The sequence below is a fragment of the Vicia villosa genome, linkage group LG6 (assembly GCF_029867415.1).
Source record: "Vicia villosa cultivar HV-30 ecotype Madison, WI linkage group LG6, Vvil1.0, whole genome shotgun sequence".
Lineage (NCBI taxonomy): Eukaryota > Viridiplantae > Streptophyta > Magnoliopsida > Fabales > Fabaceae > Vicia > Vicia villosa.
In genome coordinates, this window is record NC_081185.1 from 79,312,261 (window position 1) to 79,339,732 (window position 27,472).

The 27,472-nt window shown below is 37.8% G+C and overlaps 2 long non-coding RNA genes across 2 annotated transcripts; both read right to left on the minus strand.

Annotated features, from left to right (window-relative positions):
• Positions 1 to 11,492: 11,492 nt before the first annotated feature.
• On the minus strand, positions 11,493 to 13,793 carry LOC131611714 (uncharacterized). The gene is made up of 3 exons (XR_009287102.1): positions 13,028 to 13,793; positions 11,761 to 11,859; positions 11,493 to 11,630 (listed from the first exon to the last, which is right to left on the minus strand). It is a non-coding gene; the product is annotated as an uncharacterized LOC131611714 (long non-coding RNA).
• A 10,290-nt stretch (positions 13,794 to 24,083) lies between these two features.
• Positions 24,084 to 26,384, minus strand: LOC131611715 (uncharacterized). The gene is made up of 3 exons (XR_009287103.1): positions 25,619 to 26,384; positions 24,352 to 24,450; positions 24,084 to 24,221 (listed from the first exon to the last, which is right to left on the minus strand). It is a non-coding gene; the product is annotated as an uncharacterized LOC131611715 (long non-coding RNA).
• Between the last annotated feature and the right edge of the window lie 1,088 nt (positions 26,385 to 27,472).

The window sequence follows — 27,472 nt, forward strand, 5'->3', positions numbered from 1 at the left end:
TGAAAGAAAATTACCTCCAGAAGTTCAAAACACTACACAATTGCAATTGAATCAGCACTAATCACTCACATCAAAAAGTATGATGAATAATAGAGGGGTTAAACACTCATCCAAACAATTAAATCAACAAAAATCCATATCATACGTTCACCATGTTGTTTGCATCAAGTCCTGTGGAATCTGAGAATCAGAAGGTCTTTCCAGGGTTGTAATGTGGTTTAAGATTCAAAGAAAAGAAGACAAACGAGGGTTGTTCCTATTTTAGGGAAGCATCCGAGTCATAACTCCTTTCCTTTTCCTTCATACCTTCAACTTTTTCACCCCTTCTTCTTTTTTATTCGTAGCTCGATATTTCTCTTTTTATTTTCAACAATTATTTTCTCTTTTTTTTTTCGAGCTACGAATTTTTTTCGTTCTTTGCAAATTACCACCTATAGACTTACTTTTCTTTTGATTATGACTCTCCCCAACTTGGAGATCAACCTGTATTTAGATTATATGAATGCTCCCCTACTTCTATGAAGGTCAAAGAGAAAACACATCACCAAATTTTATGGTTGATGGTCCAAAACAAAACTTTTTATTGAGATCAAAATTCACCAGGTTTTTCCTTGGTGCATATGATGAAATTTACCTTGATCTCAGGCTCAAAGAATGGTTAGCAAAGGATCACACTCTCACAGAAGAAAATAATTTTTTTTTAAGATGGAATCGGCTCAGAAAAACTCTCAGATTCAAACAAATGCCTAAATCACTTTCACAGATTTCCACAAGCGATGCGACAAACGGTTTAGCATGATACAAACAAGTCAAAATAATTGATGGTCTCCTGCATATAGTAAACAATGGAAAGCTTTCCTCACAATGGTTAAGGCTAAGCCGATCCAACAGAATAGTGTACCATAAAGAACTTTTGCAAAGTATTTACTAATAACTTACGTTTCATGCACACAGTAGAAGTTTGAGTTTGAAAATTCATACCTGACTTGTTACTTATTGAAAAATAAAGTGAAAACTGAAATTTTTGAACATTCACTCACTACCACTTTCATACATGTTGCTCCATTGTTGGTACTTTGCTTGAGATTTTCTTTGCGTTTTCAGGACTACTCACTCTAAATTGGGAACAAAATAAACAAATAATAAACATAAAATTGAAAAATGCAAAAGAGTAAATCCACCCCCAAACTTGAACTGAACATTGACCTCAATGTTTCGTAACAAGCCCGAGAGGGTTGACTCACAGAGGGTATTGCAATATCAATTGCCTCTTCCTAGCTTTCACCAGAAAGGTTCCCTTATTATTTCCTGAAATAAAAATAAACAAAACAAAATAAAACATTAGAAGCGTGGTTTGCCTCCCACGAAGCGCTTCGTTTAACGTCGCATGGCTCGACGGTTCATGGTTGAATCATCAACCATTGTCTCGTTTTCTTGGCACTTTTCTTACCAATGTGAAGCCCCAAAAGTATTTCATGTTTGCTTGTTTGGTTTCTTCATCCTTAATTCTTACCACTTCAACTCGCGATCTCTCTTCCTTCATTTGTTTTGTCCTCTCCTCAAGATATATAACCTCCTTATCCGTTAATTTCTTCTTCTTTGAGAACCTCTCCTTGATGAATTTGACACATTTTGGCTTTAACTCTAAACCTTCTAAAAATGGGATGGTGATTTGCAAACGGATAAACATTTCCATTGGCCGAAAGTAATGATTCTCATTCCCTTCTTTATTAGAAACTCGTAGAGGAAGTAATTCCAATGAGAGTTTATGCTCCTTTGCATTACTACTCTTCTTCAACTCTAAGTTCATCATATTCTCTTTTGAAAAAGTTTCAACTTTTGAAGTTTCTAACTCATTCCCGACTTCTTTAATTATATCCTCCTTTTTTGTTCCTTCGACTAACACATCATCTACTTTTTTTAGGAGGTCTTGGATAAGGTAGCTTCATTGAGGGCTCATACTCAACTTCTATATTTTTCTTGATGTTTATATGCTCTATATTATCCTTTTCAACAACATCTTCCTTGTCATCAACTTCCTCCTCCACTCTCTTCTTTCCAACATCCTCACCAATCACTTTTACACTCCTTATAGAAGTAGTATTGCAAGTTTCTACATAAGTCGTAGGGTTTTGAAAAGTTGGGATTTGACTTACGTTTTGCTCGGTTAAGAATTGGGTAAGTTGAGCATCTCGCGTTTCCCGGTTTTGTTGAATGGTTAAAGATAATTGCATGAATTGATTCATGGTTTCCTCTAACTCAGTGGGTCCTCTTTGATAACCTTGATTATAATGTGAAAGCCCTTGTTTATTTTTCATTGACATTTGTATGAACTGATTCATGGTCTCTTCCAACTTAGATTGTCCTCCTTGTTGTTGTGGCGACGGTTGAGTGTAAGGTTGAAAGGCTTGTTGTTGATACTCATGGTTAGCCATATGATACTCCATCGCATCTTCCGGTGTGCCCCATCCGCTATCATAAAACTCATTAACTTGAGGTGTGAACTGTGACACACTTTGAAGGAGGTACTCCATTTGTTGGAATAGGATCTCGTTATGAGCATGAATCCCGGCATTTATGTTTGGGTCAAACATTCCGACAAACAAAAATCTACAAAACTAGCAAACAAGTGAAATAACAAAAAAAAAATAAAAAAAATAATAATAAAAAAAAATCAAATTTAAAAGACTATTGCAATAACAAAATCTAAAATAAAGTAACTAACTAAAATTCTAAAATAAAGGAACTAAACTAAAAATCTAAAATAAAGGAATTAAACTAAAATTCTAAAATAAAGGAACTAAACTAAAAATCTAAAATTAAGTAACTAAACCAAAAAATCTAAAATTAAGTAAATAAAAAAAAATCTAAAATTAAGTAAATAAACAAAAAAATCTAAAATTAAGTAAATAAACAAAAAAATCTAAAATTAACTAAATAACTCAAAATAATACGACTATTGCAATGCGTGCAATATTGACACCAATCCCCGGCAACGGCGCCAATTTGTTGAAAGTATTTGTGGGTAAATATTTTCTGTAATATATCGTATCCACAGGGATTGGTTAATATCACTGCCGTTCTATAGTTGTTTATTTTGAGTTAGGAAATTTGGTTTGGTTTGTTTTATACTTCTAATAATATCAAAAGCAAATAATAAAATAAAAGCAAGTAAAGGACTTTGTGTTAACAAATAAAGAAATATGTTGAGCCTTTAGGGTTCATCAACCTAATCCTATACAATTATCAATTAATTCACAATAGAACAATCCTTTGAATCATTATCTTCACTTATCCTCAAATAAGATTCCATGTCTGTAAATCAAATTAGATAAACTTTTACCGATATGAGATTCGATCTCTCCAAATATCAATATCAATAATAGTAATTAAGAACGATAATTATGAAAACCCAATCACAATTCCATCTCTGCAAATTATAATTGAATCAATATAGTAACCTAGGGCAAAAGTAAAAATCCTCTCTTTCGATCGAAGATTCAACAATGATGTAAATTAAAAGCAAGGTTTCTTATTGATAATAAATTCAAACAATTGTTCACAGGAATTAATCAATGGTAATGTATATTCATAGGTTAACTACTACCTTAGACTCAACAAGAATGGTTTAGCTCTCCATAGACATGAAGAACAAGCAAGTTTTCATGGATAGATTCATCTTCATCAAGGGAATGTCTTCAATTGATGTTGAATTCTCCGTCGGATGTTGTTTGCTGTTCTGGATTAGGATTGCTCTCTTAATTTCGTTCACCAAGGATCCCTTCTTATGAGGACTAGGGCTTCTATTTATAATAATTTAACTTTGTAACGCAGCCACCGCGCCTCGGCACGCAATGGCGCGGCGCGAACTCAAGGCAGAGAGTTTGGCGCGTCTCGCCCATTTATTGCCGCGGCTCGCCCTTTAATTCTTCTTTCTTCTTTGTGATTCTTCCTCTCTAGAGCTCCACGCCTGCGTGTTTCTTAGTCTTTGCCTCTTAGCTTCAATATCTGCACAAATAACACCCAAAGTGATGCAAGTTGTTCTAAGATTAGCATCGAAACTCGAAAGTTCAATTCTAACTATAAAATCCGTAAAATTCACAAGATCTATTCATTTTTGGCTCCAAAGGTAGTTACTTTAACACATGAAATTACCATTAATTCACTCCTAACAGACACTTCCATCCTAACACAAAATCCCCAAAGTAGTCCATCCATTCCTACCCCAGACTTATCTAGTTCTTCCTTTATCCTTTGCGCTACTCTGATCTCGATCAATCACATACTTCTTGAAATCCTCTGAGTCATGCTACAACAATAATCCACTTAGTTCCACTACTTTACTAAGCTTTACTCAGTCCTTTGATAACAACAGTTCCTTCTCGAAATTTTGTGCCATCTGTTAGAACACAATTTGGTTCTAATTATATCTTAGTGTTTTGATGATAAAAAGTAAACAAATTTTGTATAAAGCAAACATGGTACTCTAATCATATATTTCTAATTTCAAAAAATGTACTAGTACCATCAATCAGAACTTGAAGAATCGGAACGAAAAGCTAGAGAAACGTCTGATATCGCACAATGCAAACATATCTACGATAGAAGTTGAAGAACAAGGCTGATCAGAATATTCGAAGGAATGATATAATTTAACATAGCTGAAAAGCAACTTCTGATACTGCACGCTGAAGACATACTAAAAATAGAAGTTCAAGAACAAAAGTTGTAGATAACGGTCAAAAGCAAAAGCAAAAGCAAAAGCAAATGCTATCCACACGCAAATTCTTGGAGAAAGCAAAAGCAAAGACAAACACGCAAACCATTTAATGTTGAATGCATGCTTTGGAGATAACGGTCAAAAAATTCTAAAGCTATAAATTTTCATAATCGTTTGAAGAAAAACAAGATAGCGAGAAAAATAGAAAGAAACAAGAAAGATCACACAAGAACGATGCAACTCTGATAAATCATCAAGTGTGAAGAAAAAATATCGGAAGCTAAATTCTCTTATTCATATTATGAGTTTATTGTTCTGTACTCAATCTTAGTGAAATATTACAGTGGTGATTACAGCTTTCTAGAAGCAAAACTATACACTATCAACAGAAGTTACGTGGTAACTTAGTCCTTGAGAGACCAGTGGGTCAGAAGTCTCAAGAAGTCTAAGGCTAGTTGAGTCTTAGAAGATTGGTTAGTCACAAGCGGTTGGCTCGTGCAGGATTGTTAGTCACCATCAATTTGGCTTGTGCATTGTATTGTGAGTCACGGCAGTGGTCGTGCAAGTGTAATCAGTTTCTGATTATAGTGGATTACGACCTCGGTTGAGAGAGGCAAATCACCTTGTTGAGGGTGGACTGGAGGTAGCCTTATTGAGATCGTAAACCAGGATAAAAATAATTGTGTGTTGATTATCTTTTTGTCATACAATTTTTAAAACCCACTTATTCACCCCCCTTCTAAGTTTTTTCTCAACCTTCAATTGGCATCACAGCGCCTGGTTTTGGGTGCAAGCACTTAACCGTGTCAGAAAAATATCTAGAAGGAAAACACTATGGAAAATGATTCAAACAACAATAACAGCTACACAAAACCTCCTGTGTTCGACGGAGAAAATTTTGAATATTGGAAAGATAGGATAGAAAGTTTCTTTCTAGGACAAGATCCTGATCTATGGGATACTGTCGTAGATGGTTACAATCATCCGGAAGATACAACAGGAGAAAAGATAGTAAGGAAGAACATGGATGATAAACAGAAGAAGGAATTCAAGAATCATCATAAAGCCAGAACTATCTTGCTAAGTGCTATATCTCAGGCAGAATATGAAAAAAATCACAAACAGGGATACAACACATGATATATTTAAGTCACTCAAGATGACTCATGAAGGCAATGCTCAAGTCAAAAAACAAAAGCTCTAGCCTTGATCCAGAAGTATGAAGCCTTCAAGATGGAAGAGGACGAGACTATTGAAGCCATGTTCTCAAGATTTCAAACCTTAACAACTGGTCTAAGAGTTCTAAACAAAGGATACACCAAAGGTGATCATGTAAAGAAAATTATCAGAAGTCTACCAAGAAGATGGGGGCCAATGGTTACAACATTCAAAGTTGAAAAGATTCTTGATGAAGTATCCCTTGAAGAACTCATCAGTGCACTAAGAAGTCATGAGATTGATACTCCTAGAGGTTGAGAACTTCCTAGAATCAAGCCACTAATTATTCTTTTCATTTGGGGTTAGATCCATCTAACACAACTTAGTCACACGCATTGGTTCCATGACGTCAAAAGTCGAATACTTACTGACTTAGAAGTTCGTCTTTGCTTACCGACTTCCACAGCATATGACTACTATGTCAGATTTTCCAATAACTCATGTTGCCCGATTGGTATAACGAACCCTTCACAATCGCACTGAAGCTTATGGTAACTCTATTAATTTTACGTATCTTCTCCCCAACCATACAACTTCACCCTCTTAATGCGACAACACCTCTAATAATTCATGTGACTTAACTGATATAACAATCCTCCCACAGTCACACTCTATTCACACAGTCATCTAATGCCCTTTCGCTTCTGAATCTGACACTAAACTGACTTCCTCGGCTGCATTCCCCAATGCACGATTTTTTACGGTTAAAATGTAGCTATAATGCGAGAATTCGCACTTAGCACCTTGAATGTTCCTCTCTTACAGACTTCTCAACACTTCTCAAAACCAAAGTGTCTCTGCTTTACCAAGATTGACATTCCTTCACTCAGAGTATCGACAAACACTTTTCTAAATACGTCACACATCGAGCTAATCCAAGATACACTTCACCTATTATATCACTGTTCACCAATGTTAAAGGATATCCACTCAATATGCTGACCGGGATCTCATGATCACACATACTTCCCACTTTAGACACACGTGCCCAATTTCAAACTTAACAATTCAAGAAACAAGAACGTCCACAAGGTATAATCTGACAATAACTCATGCGATTCACAATCATTCAGATTCTCCATAAGCATAGTATCGGGACTTGATCCATTTAACCATCGCCTGTCTAGTTAGCCCTCTACTATCGAGCACAACATATGGATCCTTATCACATCTACCTTATGAGAGTTTGGATCCGCGTCTCACGAGTACCACGTCAGAATCCTACCTAGAGCTTCAGATCACCTCTGTCCCACACGTGTCAGAAAAGGATGACTCACACATCTTGTGTACAATAGAGATATTATGGCGTTATACCTGCTCGGTAGTACTTACACGGTGGTCCAACTCCGAGGCCATGTATCCAAGTAACCTACCTCAGCGGCGCATAACGATCCCCACGCATATCCTATAGTCACAACCGACAGGTGTCTGAACAGGTCTACATTAGGGTCATTATTCGTCAAATCCCTCCAATCACACTCCTATAGATGTTAAAACCTAAGAGTGATACACATTCAAGGTTTACTTACTCGGAAGGCAACAAGCCAAACACGAAGAGTTAAGATTCCAACTCGGATTGTTATGCCATGCGCATACTCACTCGTGCAGCGCATGCATAAGAGATTCCAAGGATAACCCAATTCGAATAGGAATACTATGGTTCTATACAACTCAAACAATTTCCTTCATCCCGATGATGCTCCAAATAGATGCTAGTTTTTATTCACCTGAACGCCCAATGTCAAGCTTAGTTCTATGGCCTCTCTTAGGGTCATATGAACCATAACTAGCAAGGAACTTAGGTTATTGTGTCTCACTCTTCTACATCATTCCAGCCTTCATCTAGCATAGTTCTAGAACTCAAGCATAGAATGATAAGAACAGAAATACAGATGTCCTCTTCCACCCACCGGACATAGAATGCATTTACATTGTTTAATACATTGCCACTAAATTCTATAGATGCATGGCCTCAATTGGAGAGGTTGTTCCATGATCAATTCTACATGGGACAAACCAAAATAAGTCTTAAAGAGTTAGCCAGCATCAAGAGAAAATTCAATGAACCAATAGATGACTATTTTAACAGGTTACGTCTATTGAAATCTAGATTCTTTACAGTAGTACCTGAACACGAACTGGTCGAAATAGTCGTTGGAGGGGGGGCTAGATTATTCTATTCGAAATAAATTTGATACCCAATATCTAAGAGATATAGTCCTACTAGCAGATAGAGTTTGACCGGTCGAACGACTAAAAGTTGAAAAAACAAGAGCAAGTAAGAATTAAAAGAAAGAAAGGGTAACCTATGTCGAAGCCAAAGAGGAGGAACCAGAGATCTTTAATGATCCATATGGTTTCGAGGAATTTGAAGTAGATTTAGCTGAACTAAAGCAAGCTCCATCCATATTCTTGCAAAATGCTTACACCATCAAATGACAGAAATCCTGTCGAAACTGAAAAGAATGACAAATTCCCTAAGAAAGCTTACACATTTGATGTGACCAAATGTGATGAGATTTTTTATTTGCTTGTCAAATATGGTCAAATGATAGTGCCTCCAAATACTAAAATTCCTCCGTTAGAACAACAGAAGAAAAGAGGTTTCTGTAAATATCATAATTTTCTAGGCCATAAAACTTCACAATGTTTTCTTTTCAGGGATGTTATTCAGAATGCTATAAAAGAAGGACAGATGAAGTTTGGCAAGAAGGACAAGAATCAGATGAAGATAGACATAGATCCTCTCCCGGTGATGGAGGAAAACTATGCCGAACCTGTCGAAATCAACATGGTGGAAATTTCCAGCTTCGACGAGGAAGATGCTATTAGGAAGGAAAAAGATTTTGTTGTGATGGGCGAAACCAAAGAGGCTACTAAGGGCCTCACTAACCATGTCGAAACTATGCTTGCAGGTACCAAGGATTTGAAGGAAACTGAGGACCCAATTATTTTTGGCGTGGATGTCGAAGATACCCCTGAAAGCCCAATTATTGAGATAACTGAGGCTACTGAGGACCTTTGGCTGAAGGCCTTGGAGTAAATATGGTGGACCTAAACCAACCTTGTCCATAGATGGAAGAGGTTGAAAAGTGTTTGGAGATGGAAAATGAAAGAGCAAGAGGTGGCTATCTAAAGGCTGACGCAAGCTTGCTTGATTATCTCTTTAGGTGTCATATAAAGAATGCAAGAATGTTGTTGTGTCCTGGGTGTAGTATCACTTGTGATAGAAAAATTGATGATGCTTATGATAAATTCCAGCGCATTCGAAATGGGGGCAATTGGAGGCTGGAAAATTAATTGCTGGAGGTTTACCAAAACCCAGGAGAAAGTTTGTTGAGTTTCCTAGTGCGTTGCTACAAGACGAAATCAGAATGCTTGATGTGCCCAAGATGTAACGTTGTATATGATTGAAAAATATATGAGATGTTCCAAAGGATCCCATTTGCCCATGGATGGAGCCAGCGAAGTGGTAATCCCACCACCTTCACCTTCGACAAGAGGGGAGTTCCAAGGAGGTAAGACAGACCTCACCCCAAAGGAAGGAGAGTTAATTTCAAACTCCCTACTGACACACCCCCTGACAAATGGACTCGGGTAGGTGCAATAAAAGGAAAGGGAAAATGGAGAAGTTTTGACCTGGGGGACAGGACTTCGATGGCTTACATGAATCAGCTTCAGGCGTCGAAAAGGGAAGCATATAGGTTAGAAAACTATAAGGAAAAGAAACCAATGTCTAGATCACAATGAAGAAGGCATCAGAGAGTAAAGAAGACTGAAAGAGAACTGGCATGGAAGGAGGCGGGTGAATCCAGTAGAAACCAGTTCCCTTTAAGTACTGTGAATTCAGAGAAACTTCCAGTGAGGCAAAAGTTGATTTCCCCAAAAAAGAAAGTTGTTGGCGAGAAAGTCCAGGACAATTAAGTGAATGAAGAAGATATGAAAGAATGATTTTGAGTCAGACAGAGGTTCGTCATTAAACATAAACTGTAATGTAGTGTCAATCCTTCCCCATGAGTACAACCAGGAGAGTGAAGTAGAGGATCATAAGGAGGCATACGAAGTAGAGATGGCTAAGCATAAGCCAGTATGTGACTATGTACTAAATAACGGAGTGGTCGAAGAGCAAAGTGCTTTCCTCGAGAGGCCTGGTCAAGGAATGAAAGGAGACTTGAGACCATTATACATCAGAGCAAGAGTAAAGCATGTATGCATAAACAAAGTCCTAGTGGATGGAGGGGAAGCTATGAACCTGATTCCACAATTCATGCTGAAAAGAATTGGAATGTTCGACATAGATGTAAAACCCCACAATATTGTCCTCTCCAACTACGAAGGAAAGATTGGACATACCTTAGGAGTAGTACAAGTGAACTTAGCAGTTGGTTTGTGTTGCACCCCAATTTTTTACCACTGATATCCCACCATATTTTAAATATTAGGATCATCATTGTCATTATAATCATCATGCATTTATCATTTGCTAACCCAAAATACAAAAAAACTATTGTTTGTTGCTTGTGTCCCAAGACAAGAGACTAATCAAGAAGAAATTGAGCAAACCAGGGTTTTGAGGCTTACAAAGAAATTCAAAATTCTTCTATGATTTAAGGGACTTCCTAATTGTCATACCCCAAATGTGTCCTACCCCTTTACTTCTAACTGGCTTAGGCTTCTCATTTCATATGCATTATCTTTTCACTAGGGCATTAACATAACTCATGCATCATTAATCAATAAATCTGGCATGGGATCAATGATTTCGAAATGCTAGGGTTTCATAAAGGTTTGAGGTGTACATATCAAATAACTCTGATTCATCTAGTTCTCCTTAGAGCGTTGGACTGTGAAAGCGGGGTTTGGATCCATGGTTATTGTGGACTCTTCTGTCATTAAGCTACAAGGCTATCCACAAGACTATCTTCACCAAGATCAAACAGTTAGGGTTTATTTCCCTAATTCCTTCAATACATTATCGTTGAGGTGGTCTGAAATACAAGTGCTATAGTATAAGGGATTTAGGCTTTTATCATCAAGAAACAGAAATCGTCAAGGGATGCGTGTTGGAAGCATGTTGGAATACAGATAGAAAATACGAATGAGATAGTCTGAAAAATGGACATGATCAAGGTGTTTAAGAACCAATTTCTTTGGCCATGATTAGCTTGAACTTGAAATTATCCAAGAGTTTATACAAGAATAAAAATGCATTCAAAAGCTTCAAACCCATTCAAATTCTCAAGCAATTTCCCACCATTTTTCAAATCATCAAATGTCATCTTTCATATATTCACCAATTCAAGTTCAAGCTTCAAATGTCCGTTTCATTTGCAACTACAAAAATCCAAATTCAAATTACATAACAACTTCTCTAAATTCACAATTCCATTCAAAAGCCCATGTCTCTATTTGATACAAAAAATGTTCATTACAAAAGCTCAAAAGCCCATTTATGTTCGTGGTGAATCATCAAAAGTCAAACTAAAGTTCCATTCCAACTAAAAGGGAAGTCAATTACAAGAGAGTAGCAAAAGGAAATGGAAGTACAAAAATTCATACAAAAAAAGGTCTATACAAAGTCATGAGTTTCCTAAAATCCTAAGTGCTTCTTCATGTATTCTTCAAGTCCAGCTCTGTTTAAAACTTCACCAAGTCATCTTCATGAACCAAGTGACTTCACCCACACCATCACCTGCATAATTCCGAAAGAAAAAACATACATACGATCATGAACGGCAAAGCTTTTCAGAATTTCAAAGCAAAGGAGGTTACAAAAGAAATTCAGCACATTGAATTATATGCAAAAAGAAATCTTCACTCACTGATCACTCCCGATCTGTCACAGCTTTCATTACACGAAAATCCGCTTTGATTCAACACTACAGTTTCACGTTATGCCAAACACTCAGCTGACATTAGACCTGCGATGTATGCGAAAACAGAAAGATTAAGGGGTTATTCAAGCCATGATCGAAGCTTCAATAGAAAAAGAAACAGATTAATATCATGCCACTAATCTGCACCAAAAAAAACTAAAATTCCACAATCAGAGTGATATGCCAACATGATGCAAATGGTTAATTCAACTTTGATGAGGACAGCTCAAGCATATCCAGTTCGTATTCCCTGCTGCACATACAACCAGCACTGCCCCCAATGTCCAAACATTCAAAAGCCAAACCATGCTTCAGCCATATGCATTTTCATTCATAACCAAACAGTTGCACAAAGAACCATACAAACATCACACATAATCATACATTTCAAACCAGTTCACTACAAAAAACAGTCGGCTGAATTCTACATGATTTAATGGCTCGATCACAGTTTCGTACCGACTAAACCTCATTACCAGTTCAACTCAGATGAGGACAGTTCGGGTATATATACAACCACACTCCAAATCCCAAATTCAGTCAAGTCCCGCTAACAGTAGCCAATCATTAACTTTCCCCCACCTTCCAATTTCAAACTATCCCTAACAATCCTAAACCTATCACTAATTCCCCTATAACTAACTAAATCCATACCCATACAACTAACTCCTATGACAGTTATAACTACCCTCTAACCTCATAACTAACTTTCCCCCTCACTTTTTAATTTCAAAACTACTGACAGTTATCAACCAACCCCTAACCTGTTCTCCATACAAAACAGTCTATAACTAACTTTCAGTTACTAACTAACAACTTCTAAAAAACCAGTTTGTAACTAACTTTCTGTTACTAACCACACTTCTAACCTTCAATCACCCTAATTTCCAGCTCAGCACATAACACATAACTAACCTCTTTCCAACCTTTCTAACAGTTTTCTAACCAATATCTTTCAACTGTCCTAACCAATCTAAAACTAACTTATAACAGTTTGTAAATACCTCTTACCAACCTTCTCCAATACTTAACAGAGTCAGCCCTGATATTTTCTTAATCAATCACATAAACCCCTCATTACAGTTAACATCCTAACAGCTTCTATAACTACTAACCAACTTCTAAACAGAATCATAACTACAACCTATAACTAACTAACAGAATGCAATTGAATCAGAACAGAAAAGTAACAGAAATCAGAGATATCACTCACCTCTATATAACCTCATTCACCTTCAATTCTCTCTAAGAACTCCTTCACACTTCAACCTAAATCTTCATTCTTCAACTCTTCATCACATCTTCTCATCTTCATCACCATCTTTCCTTCATCTTCACTTCTCTTCATCCATCTTCATCTACAATCTTCAACCAAAAAACTGTAACAGAATCCACACCTCGCATTCATTCTTCACTACCATTCAACTTCACATCCTAACCAGAAAAAACAGAAAAAGCAGAAGAAGAAAATCAAACCTGAGAATCTCCATAAATATTCAAGTCTTCACTTCTCGATCTCTTCAATCACTCTACCCGATTCTTCATCTTTCACAGCTTCATTCGTCCCCACCACACCATTCACCATAGCCTTCATATTCTCACCTCAACCTTCTCTTCATCCAAGAATCATTCAACATAGATTTGTTTCTCTTCTTCAACCAATCGCAACAACAACATCACGCATCGTACCGTAACGCAACAACAATAACGACGCTTCATCATCATTATCGGCCACCTTCATCCGATGAGAGTTTGAGCCGAAGAGATTTTGGGAGATGGAATCGAGACGAGAGCTCGAGTTGTGAAATCAGAGAAGCGAGAGCGAGAGTTTGAGAGAGAGACGGAAACGAGAGAACGAAATCGGAGGTAGAGGCGTTTGCTTCCGATAAAAATGGCGAACTGAAGGATTTCGCCGGAGCAGGTTGATTTTCGCCGCGCCGTCGTTGCATCGCATTCGTGAGTAAGAGAAGAAGAACAACCTGAAATTTGTTCACAGGTTTACCCTAATTTCCCCAATTTCACATTCTTTTTTTGTTTTATTTTTATTAAATGGTCAATTTGTTATTTTTGGGTTAATAATAATAAAAAAGGGACTGAATTCAATCACTTGGGCCATGCACCGAAAATTTCTTTCCACACTCCCCTTAGCCCAATGCACATCTTTCATTTTTGTGCTAAATGACTGAACAAAAAAGCTCTGTTTGGGCCAATGTACCTGGGCCTGCGTATCTGTTGTGTACACCATTATTTTCAGACTGAACTCCCCTGTTTTCATGTTTTTAATTAGATTTGATTTTCCTTTTAGTATTTTTCTTTCTAGATTTTTAGATAAAAAGGACATATAAAAAAAAATAAATAAGATTTTGATAAGTTTTAGAGATTAGATCATTACTCTTGTTAGACTTTAGGTAATACTAATTTCCCTTGTTAGATTTTTTAGACTTTAATACAAATTGTTGACATAGAAAAATAATCACAAAAATATTAGTTTAGGCTTTTATTTTAATTCTTTTGCTTGATTAAAATTCTTGTTTTTGTCATATGAAACCATATCAAATAGTAGTACTTGACTTGTAATTTTTCATTTTTGTACTATATTTTTGACTTGATATTTCATGCCTATGTGTGATTTTCTACCATTGCGCCATTCTCAATTTTTGCTTCTAATGTGACTTTATTTTCATGTCTCTTTAATTCCTAACTTTAGGTAGAAACCGTGTTAACATTAGGTTTAGATTTCCCTTTGTACATAAACGATAACAACTTAGGCTAGAATTTAGGAATAGTTCCCTTCTCATTTTCTTTTTCTTTTCAACTTTCAAAATACTTAATAAAAACCGATGAAGATCATACCGTTACCATATTTCATGGTAGGAAAGAAATGATTGAGGCGTAGGCCTCGATGTACGTTCTTTCCTACTTAGCGGAGAAGAAATGATTGAGGTGTGAAGCCTCGGTGTATTTCTTAACCGTTATTTAGAGAAACGATTGTGGCGTAGGCCTCGATGTGCATTCTCTAAATATTCATAAAAAACTCTTTTTGTATCTCTTTTACTTAGCGGAGAAGAAATGGTTGAGGTGTGAAGCCTCGATGTATTTCTTAACCGTTATTTAGAGAAACGATTGTGGCGTAGGCCTCGATGTGCGTTCTCTAAATATTCAAAGAACAAACAAAAAACTCTTTTTGGTATGATCTAAGTCACAAATTAAAATCCCCATAAAAGACACCAACCAAAAACACTTCAAAAAACCTAATAAATGTTCAGACTTAAAACAAAAGTGAGGAAGTGATGCGAGACCTTGTAGTGGGTTCTCGTCATCATGGAATCACCCTAAAAGACACAAACCAATCTCTCTTTTTCTTCTTTTCTTAAGGGCATTGTTATCTCCGCTCCATTGCATCCTAGGCTGTCCCCTTATGCAAGAGCGCGAGCGTTAACTCCGCCCAACTAAAAAACACAAAAACAAACAGAAAATCGTGAGCCGAGCTACGGTAACTCTGATTCCTGAAAAGGATACGTAGGCAGCGGGGTAGGGCCCGTGCGAGTACAATTTTTTATTTTTCCTACATTTTGCATTCATTTCGCATTTAGACATAGACATAGTTATACACCCATTAGATAGAAACAAACATAGGTGGATACCATCGAGTACGATGGGCGTGAGGGGTGCTAATACCTTCCCCTTGCGTAACCGACTCCCGTACCTTGATTCTCTGGTCGCAAGACCCTGTTCCTTCCTTTGTTAGGTTTTCTGATATTCCTTTCCCTTATGGGATAAATATATTGGTGGCGACTCTGTTCATTTTTCGCGAGCGTGCGACAGCTGGCGACTCTGCTGGGGATGTTGCTAGACCTGTTGCTGGTCCATCCTTAGTGAGTCGATCCTAGCCTGCGTTTGTTTGTTTATTTACTGGGTGTTTATTTGTTTTTATGTCTATACCTTGTATATATGTTTGCATGTTTACTTTTCTGCCTGCATATCATGTTTATTTCTGTTTGCACATCATGCATATGGATTATATTCTGTGTTCCTTGGGGTCTTCTGTTCTGTTTTGCAGGTTGGGTGGGATTGTTCTATGAGGTAAAAGGCCCAATACCCAGGCCATGAGTGATACCTTAGGAACTAGGAATAGAGTGGCCATGACGGACAGAAGACGTATGTCTGATTGATCCGATCATGTATCCACGGACAGAGCTTGGTTGAAAGAGGCAATATCGTATGATTACGCCTACTTTCAATCCTCTGTTGGCTTTTTTGACCTACCTTGACCTAGATTCACCTGTGAGTGGGGAGGGATATACATGACAGGTATCGTTGGTGACTATTCTGTTCTGTTGGTGACTATTGGTTTTCCTGGTATTCAAAAAGGTGTCGGACCTTTGATCCTGTGACATTTGACCTGTATCAGTTATTCAGAAGTTTGTACAGTGGTTACTAAGATTATATGGACCGTTGATCCCATGCTTTTGCATTGCATAACATCATTGCTTTGTCCACTCCATTTATGAAAGATCCTAAAGTCTATTTCCAAAAAAAAAAAGAGAAAAGAAAAGAAAAGAAAAGATATGTAAAAGAAAAGGAAATAGAAAAGCAAAAAAGAAAAGGAAAAGATTTTATACAAAAAAAAAAGAAAGAGAAGCTTTGATTCCAAAAAAGAAAAACAAAAGTGCGAAAAGACTTTAGGATCTCTCATAAACAAAACATGCATTCATACTATCATGCATTTCATGGTTCTCTCAGATATTTATGGGACCCTTTCTCTTCAGATTTCTAGATCAACAACAAATTTGACTTCCCACCGCCACAACTCCAAGATCAACTATGGAACAACTCCGTGAGGAAATGGATGAGATGAAGGAACAAATGGGTCATCTTATGTTGGAGATGCGAGACTTGATCCGTAATCAGGATGCACTAAAAGAGGAGAATAGTCAGTTGAAGACTCAATTGAGCTTGGTCATGGAAGTTCTGAAGACGGTATTAAGGAAGGAAGGGGATGTTGTTCCTACTGCGGCAACAGAAGTTGTTGATCCCTTCTCTTCAGTAGGATCCCTCCCCACTCATGGAATACCCCAGGAAGTTCCTCCTCAACTCCATGTGCCATTACCTCCATGCCAATCTATTCTTCAAGGGGGCCAAATGTGTGGAAAAAAGCCTAAGATACCTCAGAGAATTCTCAATCCTATCCCGATGCCTTACGCTCAGTTACTTCCCCGTTTGCTGGAGCTTCAGTTGGTTGAGCTACGAGAATTGGCTACGCCTGAAAAGCTTCCCCCCAACTTTGATGCCAATGCTCGATGTGAGTTCCATTCTGGGGCGCCTGGTCATGATGTTGAGCATTGTAGGGCACTGAAACATCAAGTTCAAGATCTCATTGATTCAAAAGTGATTTTGTTCACCCCTGAGGGTATGTTTGTTCAAGGAAATGGGGTTCCAATTGCGGTGGAAGAAAAGGTTGATTCATACTTCTATGTCAGATCTACTTCAAATCAGAAGCATAATGCACCATCTTGGGTTCCAGGTTTCCCACCTCATCAGTCTCCATTTGTTTCACAGCCAGGTCAAAAGAGGAAGACACCTGAACAGAATGGGTATTGGAATCATTGCCATCAGCAGGGTCCACAAATGCCAAGGAGACCACCAAGAAGAATTGACCCAATTCCTATGACCTATGGTCAGCTGCTTTCTCATTTGCTCAAGGATTCTTTGGTCCAATTAAGGGAGTTTAAGCCCCCTCCGATACCAATTCCTCAAGGATATGACTTAAATGCAAGGTGTGAGTACCATTCTGGGACATCTGGACATTCAACTGAGGATTGTGGTATTTTGAAACACAAAGTCCAAGATCTCATTGACTCTAAAATAATATCATTCACTCCAAATGGCCTACGCATAAAGCGAAGAGTTCATGCGTAAGTGAATGCCCGTATTCCAGAAAGTATCAAAAAAAAAGAAAGAGAGAATAAGCCCAAATGGGGTCAAGGCTCCTCAACTATGGCAATCATCATTTCACTTCTGTATTCTCATTTTCAGTATTTCCTGTTTTGTAGAAGGCTACTTCCTTGTCTGAACTCGTTGGTATGGTAATAATGAAAGCACCACAAATTCTCGAACAACTTTGTCAGAATCTTCTTTCCAAGAGGTAATCAAGAATTTCCTGTAGAGGCACCTCTCATTCTCAAGGTTCTTGTGCTCAGTTGTATCCGTGGAGGTTGGTGTTTCAGTTGGTGTTTGGTCTTCCCTTACAACAGATAACTTCTCTAAGTTTGATGACCACGCAAGGTTCCTCCATGTTTGATAGTAAACACTTCTTCAATGGATATGCTTGGGGCTCCCGCACGAGGGATAAGCAAGACACACTCTTATCTTGAGCATTGCATCATTCGCCTTGCTCGAATCCCTAAAGCATTACAAATTCTTGGGTGACTTCGTCAGAATCTTCTTCCGTGTGATAATCAAGAGTGTTCTTCACAATGCTTCTCATTCTCAAGGTTCTACTTCATATATCAGTTGCCTTTTCTCAGGATCTCCTTCTCAGTGGCCTTGCTAGTTAACAGAGACAAGAAGAATATGAGAAACAAATTGACGTGATTCTATTGCCTTGTACTCATTCGTTTCCTTGTTTGTTGGAATCACAATTGGTTAAGATTCTAGTATTGGGTCTTCTTCACCACAAGTATCTCTCGAGTTGATGATCATACAAGATTCTTTCCATTTAGGATGGCGATTACTACTCTAGAAACTATGCTTGGGGCTCCCGCACGAGGGATAAGCAAGACGTACTCTTATCTTGAGCATTGCATCACTCGCATTGCTCGAATCCCTAAAGCAAGGCAAAAGTTTACGACTCATGGGTGACTTCGTTGGAGTTCTCTTTTGGAGTAATCTGAAGTGTTTGGAAAGAACTGCAGAAAGTATTCAAGATCAATAAGTCCAGACGGAGTCAAGTCTCCTCAACAATGGCAGCCATTCAGTTCTTCATTGCATTCTCATTCGTAACATTTCACTGTTTGTTTAAGCATTTATAGCATGTAAAAAACTTGTTAATTTCAGAATGAAAATCATAATACATTGTTTATGTTTGTCTTGAAGAAACCCATTCGTTATCACTCATAAAATGTTTTTGGCATCACGATACCAACTTTACTAATCTCTTGCTTAGGCAAAAAGCTGAGGGAGAATGATGAAAGATAAAAACGCAAAAAAAATCTCCAATTGTGTGCTTTTGAATAAAACCCTACTGATGATGTACAGGCATTATTTCAAATCCCCAAACACCGGAGATATAAGGGAGATAGACCTTCGTCAACCCCTTTGAGCCTTGAAGTAGGAGTTTCTTTTCTAATCATAAAAAACCCTTATTTTAACCTTGGGGCAGGGTAGTGTTCATTTAACTTGATCGAGTGTTCAAAACTCACCAAAAGGGTACGCATCTAAGGGTACAACAATGGTTATCCTTCAAAAGGTTGAAGAATATCAAAACCGCAATGGTTATCCTTATTCCGTCAAAAGATCCCAAGAAAAGGATCAAAACCACAATGGTTATTCCTCGTCAATCAAGGACTCAGGCAGTCACAATCACTTTCAACAAATCAGAGATTCAAGATCACACAACCTTGTTCAAAAAAAAAAAGAGAAAAAGAAGAGCCCGCTAAGTCAACAACATGAAAATAAGTGACTTAGGCAAAAGTTAGGGCATCCCGCTGGACTCCAAAATAGAATTCAAGAGAATTTGTCCAGGCAAAAGTTAGGGAAATCAGAAGCGAAAAACAAGGATTACAAAATAAAAATCCTTATCAAAGGAACAAAGCCGTGTGATGATCAATCAGAAGAATAAGAAAGCGAGTGACTGCCATGTCCAAAAAACCTCATTGATTCCTCAACCATTCCAAATTCCTTGTGAGGAATGAACACTCATGTCGAGTTAATTGAACATAGGAATGGAGAACATCACGAAGGGGGTGGGTACCAAATAATTTTGAGCCTAAAAATCCTTTGTTTCTAAAACCGTGAACCCGACCAAGTTACAACCCTTAAAAAGTCCTAATTGAAGTAGGGTTTGTTTCGAAGACACACTCCGATGAGATAGTGTTTAACTGACTCCCAATGAAGTGTGACTCATATCTATGTTGGTATCGTACGTTTGCTTTATCTTCCATATGCAAAAATCGAGGTTGTGTCAACTAGTGATCCATTCACATGAGGTCGCAATCTCATTTCATAAAAAAGTTTCTTTAAACTTCAAGGCTAACGTACACTTTGCATTAGAATTAGCATTCCTAGAATTAACATTCTTTTGCATACAAACATCTGCTTAAACATCAAAGAAATTTCAGGATGAGAATCAGTGAGCAACTTGATCATGTCAAAGTACAAAGGACTCGAGAACTCCGAGGAGTAAAAGCTAATCATCTCAAATGTTGACCACCAAGGGATAGGTCTCTGAAGGAATCCGTTGGGCATAGACAATTGATGCGCTCTTTGATTACTCTGAGGGGAAGAGTTTGAAGATTCCGTTGAGCGTGGAAAAGTTGTTTCCACGTTTGTTTGACTTCAAAACAAAGAAAGCTTGAGGATTCTAAGTAAGATGTACCTAATCAGGGGCAATTGAATCGAGGTTGGACCTCTCAAATTCAGTACATCTGGGGAAATCATGTCGATAAATCTCTTCAAGCTTTGATCAATCTGGGGCAATCATGTCAAGGAATCTCCCTCAAATTCAACCAATCTGGGGCAGTTACGTCGAGATTCGACAAATCTCTCCAAGGATCCACTGGGGCAGTTTCCTTCATGGGTCATGAAACTTGGGGCACGATCTTCTGAATTTTAGCGTCCTCTCCCTAATCATAGGAGTTTATTTCTCCCGGAAACTTGGTCTCCCCAAGCATGGAGTTTATTTCTCCCGAGAGTTTTCTCCATTCCTCAGGCATAGGAGTTTATTTCTCCTAGGAGTTGTCCTATTTCCCTAATCAAGGCTCCTTATCTGGATTCCTCATCCCCAACATGGCGAATCGAGGAAATCTCCTCAAACTGAAAATCCTCCAAGTAGTGGCACATGGTGAGAAGTCAGAAGTTATTCCACACTCCACAAGCCAACAACCAGAAGGGGCATCTTACAAATCAAAGTCCGATGTCTATTGGCACCTCCACATGGTCCTTAACACTAAGGGGATTCTCCCTGGTGTTTACCTCACTAATGCCTCTATTTGGCACTCTGCATATAGTGTTCATTGCATATAACATTGCATCCTCAAAAGCGTAGCATATCCATCAAAGCGGATCATTACGCCATGAAAAATTCAAACATGCATACAAAGTTTAAGCCAGATAATACAAATCAGCCCTCAATCAGGACAATTACACATCCCCACATAAAATGTCCTTACAAACCCCGATTGATATCTGCTACTACATCACAAATCTCCTCTACCCACGGTGCCGACACTTGGTTTTACCAATCCCCAATCCCCGGTCTAAGTGCTTTTCAACAATATTCTTGTGGATCGTAGGTCTGTCAACCTTATCCTCATCCTTTTCATTTCTTGTGGATCGTAGGTCCGTCAACCTTATCCTCATCCTTTTCCTTTCTTGTGGATCGTAGGTCTGTCGACCTTATCCTCATCTTTTTCATTTCTTGTGGATCGTAGGTCTGTCAACCTTATCCTCATCTTTTTCAATTCTTGTGGATCGTAGGTCTGTCAACCTTATCCTCATCCTTTTCATTTCTTGTGGATCGTAGGTCTGTCAACCTTATCCTCATCCTTTTCAGTTCTTGTGGATCGTAGGTCTGTCAACCTTATCCTCATCCTTTTCCTTTCTTGTGGATCGTAGGTCTGTCAACCTTATCCTCATCTTTTTCAATTCTTGTGGATCGTAGGTCTGTCAACCTTATCCTCATCCTTTTCATTTCTTGTGGATCGTAGGTCTGTCAACCTTATCCTCATCCTTTTCAGTTCTTGTGGATCGTAGGTCTGTCAACCTTATCCTCATCCTTTTCCTTTCTTGTGGATCGTAGGTCTGTCAACCTTATCCTCATCCTTTTCATTTCTTGTGGATCGTAGGTCTGTCAACCTTATCCTCATCCTTTTCATTTCTTGTGGATCGTAGGTCTGTCAACCTTATCCTCATCCTTTTCCTTTCTTGTGGATCGTAGGTCTGTCGACCTTATCCTCATCTTTTTCATTCTTGTGGATTGTAGGTCTGTCAACCTTATCCTCATCTTTTTCAATTCTCGTGGATCGTAGGTCTGTCAACCTTATCCTCGTCTTTTTCATTTCTTGTGGATCGTAGGTCTGTCAACCTTATCCTCGTCTTTTTCAATTCTTGTGGATCGCAGGTCTGTCAACCTTATCCTCATCCTTTTCAATTCTCGTGGATCGTAGGTCTGTCAACCTTATCCTCGTCTTTTTCATTTCTTGTGGATCGTAGGTCTGTCAACCTTATCCTCATCCTTTTCAATTCTCGTGGATCGTAGGTCTGTAAACCTTATCCTCACCTTTTTCAATTCTTGTGGATCGTAGGTCTGTCAACCTTATCCTCATCTTTTTCATTTCTTGTGGATCGTAGGTCTGTCAACCTTATCCTCGTCTTTTTCATTTCTTGTGGATCGTAGGTCTGTAAACCTTATCCTCGTCCTTTTCATTTCTTGTGGATCGTAGGTCTGTAAACCTTATCCTCACCTTTTTCAATTCTTGTGGATCGTAGGTCTGTCAACCTTATCCTCATCTTTTTCATTTCTTGTGGATCGTAGGTCTGTCAACCTTATCCTCGTCTTTTTCATTTCTTGTGGATCGTAGGTCTGTCAACCTTATCCTCGTCTTTTTCATTTCTTGTGGATCGTAGGTCTGTCAACCTTATCCTCGTCTTTTTCATTTCTTGTGGATCGTAGGTCTGTAAACCTTATCCTCATCTTTTTCATTTCTTGTGGATCGTAGGTCTGTAAACCTTATCCTCATCTTTTTCAATTCTTGTGGGTCGTAGGTCCGTTGACCTTACCCTAGTTTCGAGTCACAGATCGTAGGTCCTACCTTTCCATCAAACCCGTATTTTCCAATTACTTCCATGCAATAACCATTTCCATCGAGAACCTTGTATTGGCACCATTACCACGTTACAAGCTATCACCGTTCATCCAATTACTCATTGTAAATTTTTCATCAAAAAAAAAAATTCCCTTTCCCCAGCAGATATCAGAACAAAAATAAGGACAACGTTTACACCATCTCATCTTTCAGGACAAATTTCTGGTCTTGATATTTAATCTTCTTCTACCTGGAATGTTCGAAAGGCTAGCGCCAATCTCACCTTCAGGTTCAAGACGATTAAATAGGGGCAGCTGTCATACCCCAAATGTGTCCTACCCCTTTACTTCTAACTGGCTTAGGCTTCTCATTTCATATGCATTATCTTTTCACTAGGGCATTAACATAACTCATGCATCATTAATCAATAAATCTGGCATGGGATCAATGATTTCGAAATGCTAGGGTTTCATAAAGGTTTGAGGTGTACATATCAAATAACTCTGATTCATCTAGTTCTCCTTAGAGCGTTGGACTGTGAAAGCGGGGTTTGGATCCATGGTTATTGTGGACTCTTCTGTCATTAAGCTACAAGGCTATCCACAAGACTATCTTCACCAAGATCAAACAGTTAGGGTTTATTTCCCTAATTCCTTCAATACATTATCGTTGAGGTGGTCTGAAATACAAGTGCTATAGTATAAGGGATTTAGGCTTTTATCATCAAGAAACAGAAATCGTCAAGGGATGCGTGTTGGAAGCATGTTGGAATACAGATAGAAAATACGAATGAGATAGTCTGAAAAATGGACATGATCAAGGTGTTTAAGAACCAATTTCTTTGGCCATGATTAGCTTGAACTTGAAATTATCCAAGAGTTTATACAAGAATAAAAATGCATTCAAAAGCTTCAAACCCATTCAAATTCTCAAGCAATTTCCCACCATTTTTCAAATCATCAAATGTCATCTTTCATATATTCACCAATTCAAGTTCAAGCTTCAAATGTCCGTTTCATTTGCAACTACAAAAATCCAAATTCAAATTACATAACAACTTCTCTAAATTCACAATTCCATTCAAAAGCCCATGTCTCTATTTGATACAAAAAATGTTCATTACAAAAGCTCAAAAGCCCATTTATGTTCGTGGTGAATCATCAAAAGTCAAACTAAAGTTCCATTCCAACTAAAAGGGAAGTCAATTACAAGAGAGTAGCAAAAGGAAATGGAAGTACAAAAATTCATACAAAAAAAGGTCTATACAAAGTCATGAGTTTCCTAAAATCCTAAGTGCTTCTTCATGTATTCTTCAAGTCCAGCTCTGTTTAAAACTTCACCAAGTCATCTTCATGAACCAAGTGACTTCACCCACACCATCACCTGCATAATTCCGAAAGAAAAAACATACATACGATCATGAACGGCAAAGCTTTTCAGAATTTCAAAGCAAAGGAGGTTACAAAAGAAATTCAGCACATTGAATTATATGCAAAAAGAAATCTTCACTCACTGATCACTCCCGATCTGTCACAGCTTTCATTACACGAAAATCCGCTTTGATTCAACACTACAGTTTCACGTTATGCCAAACACTCAGCTGACATTAGACCTGCGATGTATGCGAAAACAGAAAGATTAAGGGGTTATTCAAGCCATGATCGAAGCTTCAATAGAAAAAGAAACAGATTAATATCATGCCACTAATCTGCACCAAAAAAAACTAAAATTCCACAATCAGAGTGATATGCCAACATGATGCAAATGGTTAATTCAACTTTGATGAGGACAGCTCAAGCATATCCAGTTCGTATTCCCTGCTGCACATACAACCAGCACTGCCCCCAATGTCCAAACATTCAAAAGCCAAACCATGCTTCAGCCATATGCATTTTCATTCATAACCAAACAGTTGCACAAAGAACCATACAAACATCACACATAATCATACATTTCAAACCAGTTCACTACAAAAAACAGTCGGCTGAATTCTACATGATTTAATGGCTCGATCACAGTTTCGTACCGACTAAACCTCATTACCAGTTCAACTCAGATGAGGACAGTTCGGGTATATATACAACCACACTCCAAATCCCAAATTCAGTCAAGTCCCGCTAACAGTAGCCAATCATTAACTTTCCCCCACCTTCCAATTTCAAACTATCCCTAACAATCCTAAACCTATCACTAATTCCCCTATAACTAACTAAATCCATACCCATACAACTAACTCCTATGACAGTTATAACTACCCTCTAACCTCATAACTAACTTTCCCCCTCACTTTTTAATTTCAAAACTACTGACAGTTATCAACCAACCCCTAACCTGTTCTCCATACAAAACAGTCTATAACTAACTTTCAGTTACTAACTAACAACTTCTAAAAAACCAGTTTGTAACTAACTTTCTGTTACTAACCACACTTCTAACCTTCAATCACCCTAATTTCCAGCTCAGCACATAACACATAACTAACCTCTTTCCAACCTTTCTAACAGTTTTCTAACCAATATCTTTCAACTGTCCTAACCAATCTAAAACTAACTTATAACAGTTTGTAAATACCTCTTACCAACCTTCTCCAATACTTAACAGAGTCAGCCCTGATATTTTCTTAATCAATCACATAAACCCCTCATTACAGTTAACATCCTAACAGCTTCTATAACTACTAACCAACTTCTAAACAGAATCATAACTACAACCTATAACTAACTAACAGAATGCAATTGAATCAGAACAGAAAAGTAACAGAAATCAGAGATATCACTCACCTCTATATAACCTCATTCACCTTCAATTCTCTCTAAGAACTCCTTCACACTTCAACCTAAATCTTCATTCTTCAACTCTTCATCACATCTTCTCATCTTCATCACCATCTTTCCTTCATCTTCACTTCTCTTCATCCATCTTCATCTACAATCTTCAACCAAAAAACTGTAACAGAATCCACACCTCGCATTCATTCTTCACTACCATTCAACTTCACATCCTAACCAGAAAAAACAGAAAAAGCAGAAGAAGAAAATCAAACCTGAGAATCTCCATAAATATTCAAGTCTTCACTTCTCGATCTCTTCAATCACTCTACCCGATTCTTCATCTTTCACAGCTTCATTCGTCCCCACCACACCATTCACCATAGCCTTCATATTCTCACCTCAACCTTCTCTTCATCCAAGAATCATTCAACATAGATTTGTTTCTCTTCTTCAACCAATCGCAACAACAACATCACGCATCGTACCGTAACGCAACAACAATAACGACGCTTCATCATCATTATCGGCCACCTTCATCCGATGAGAGTTTGAGCCGAAGAGATTTTGGGAGATGGAATCGAGACGAGAGCTCGAGTTGTGAAATCAGAGAAGCGAGAGCGAGAGTTTGAGAGAGAGACGGAAACGAGAGAACGAAATCGGAGGTAGAGGCGTTTGCTTCCGATAAAAATGGCGAACTGAAGGATTTCGCCGGAGCAGGTTGATTTTCGCCGCGCCGTCGTTGCATCGCATTCGTGAGTAAGAGAAGAAGAACAACCTGAAATTTGTTCACAGGTTTACCCTAATTTCCCCAATTTCACATTCTTTTTTTGTTTTATTTTTATTAAATGGTCAATTTGTTATTTTTGGGTTAATAATAATAAAAAAGGGACTGAATTCAATCACTTGGGCCATGCACCGAAAATTTCTTTCCACACTCCCCTTAGCCCAATGCACATCTTTCATTTTTGTGCTAAATGACTGAACAAAAAAGCTCTGTTTGGGCCAATGTACCTGGGCCTGCGTATCTGTTGTGTACACCATTATTTTCAGACTGAACTCCCCTGTTTTCATGTTTTTAATTAGATTTGATTTTCCTTTTAGTATTTTTCTTTCTAGATTTTTAGATAAAAAGGACATATAAAAAAAAATAAATAAGATTTTGATAAGTTTTAGAGATTAGATCATTACTCTTGTTAGACTTTAGGTAATACTAATTTCCCTTGTTAGATTTTTTAGACTTTAATACAAATTGTTGACATAGAAAAATAATCACAAAAATATTAGTTTAGGCTTTTATTTTAATTCTTTTGCTTGATTAAAATTCTTGTTTTTGTCATATGAAACCATATCAAATAGTAGTACTTGACTTGTAATTTTTCATTTTTGTACTATATTTTTGACTTGATATTTCATGCCTATGTGTGATTTTCTACCATTGCGCCATTCTCAATTTTTGCTTCTAATGTGACTTTATTTTCATGTCTCTTTAATTCCTAACTTTAGGTAGAAACCGTGTTAACATTAGGTTTAGATTTCCCTTTGTACATAAACGATAACAACTTAGGCTAGAATTTAGGAATAGTTCCCTTCTCATTTTCTTTTTCTTTTCAACTTTCAAAATACTTAATAAAAACCGATGAAGATCATACCGTTACCATATTTCATGGTAGGAAAGAAATGATTGAGGCGTAGGCCTCGATGTACGTTCTTTCCTACTTAGCGGAGAAGAAATGATTGAGGTGTGAAGCCTCGGTGTATTTCTTAACCGTTATTTAGAGAAACGATTGTGGCGTAGGCCTCGATGTGCATTCTCTAAATATTCATAAAAAACTCTTTTTGTATCTCTTTTACTTAGCGGAGAAG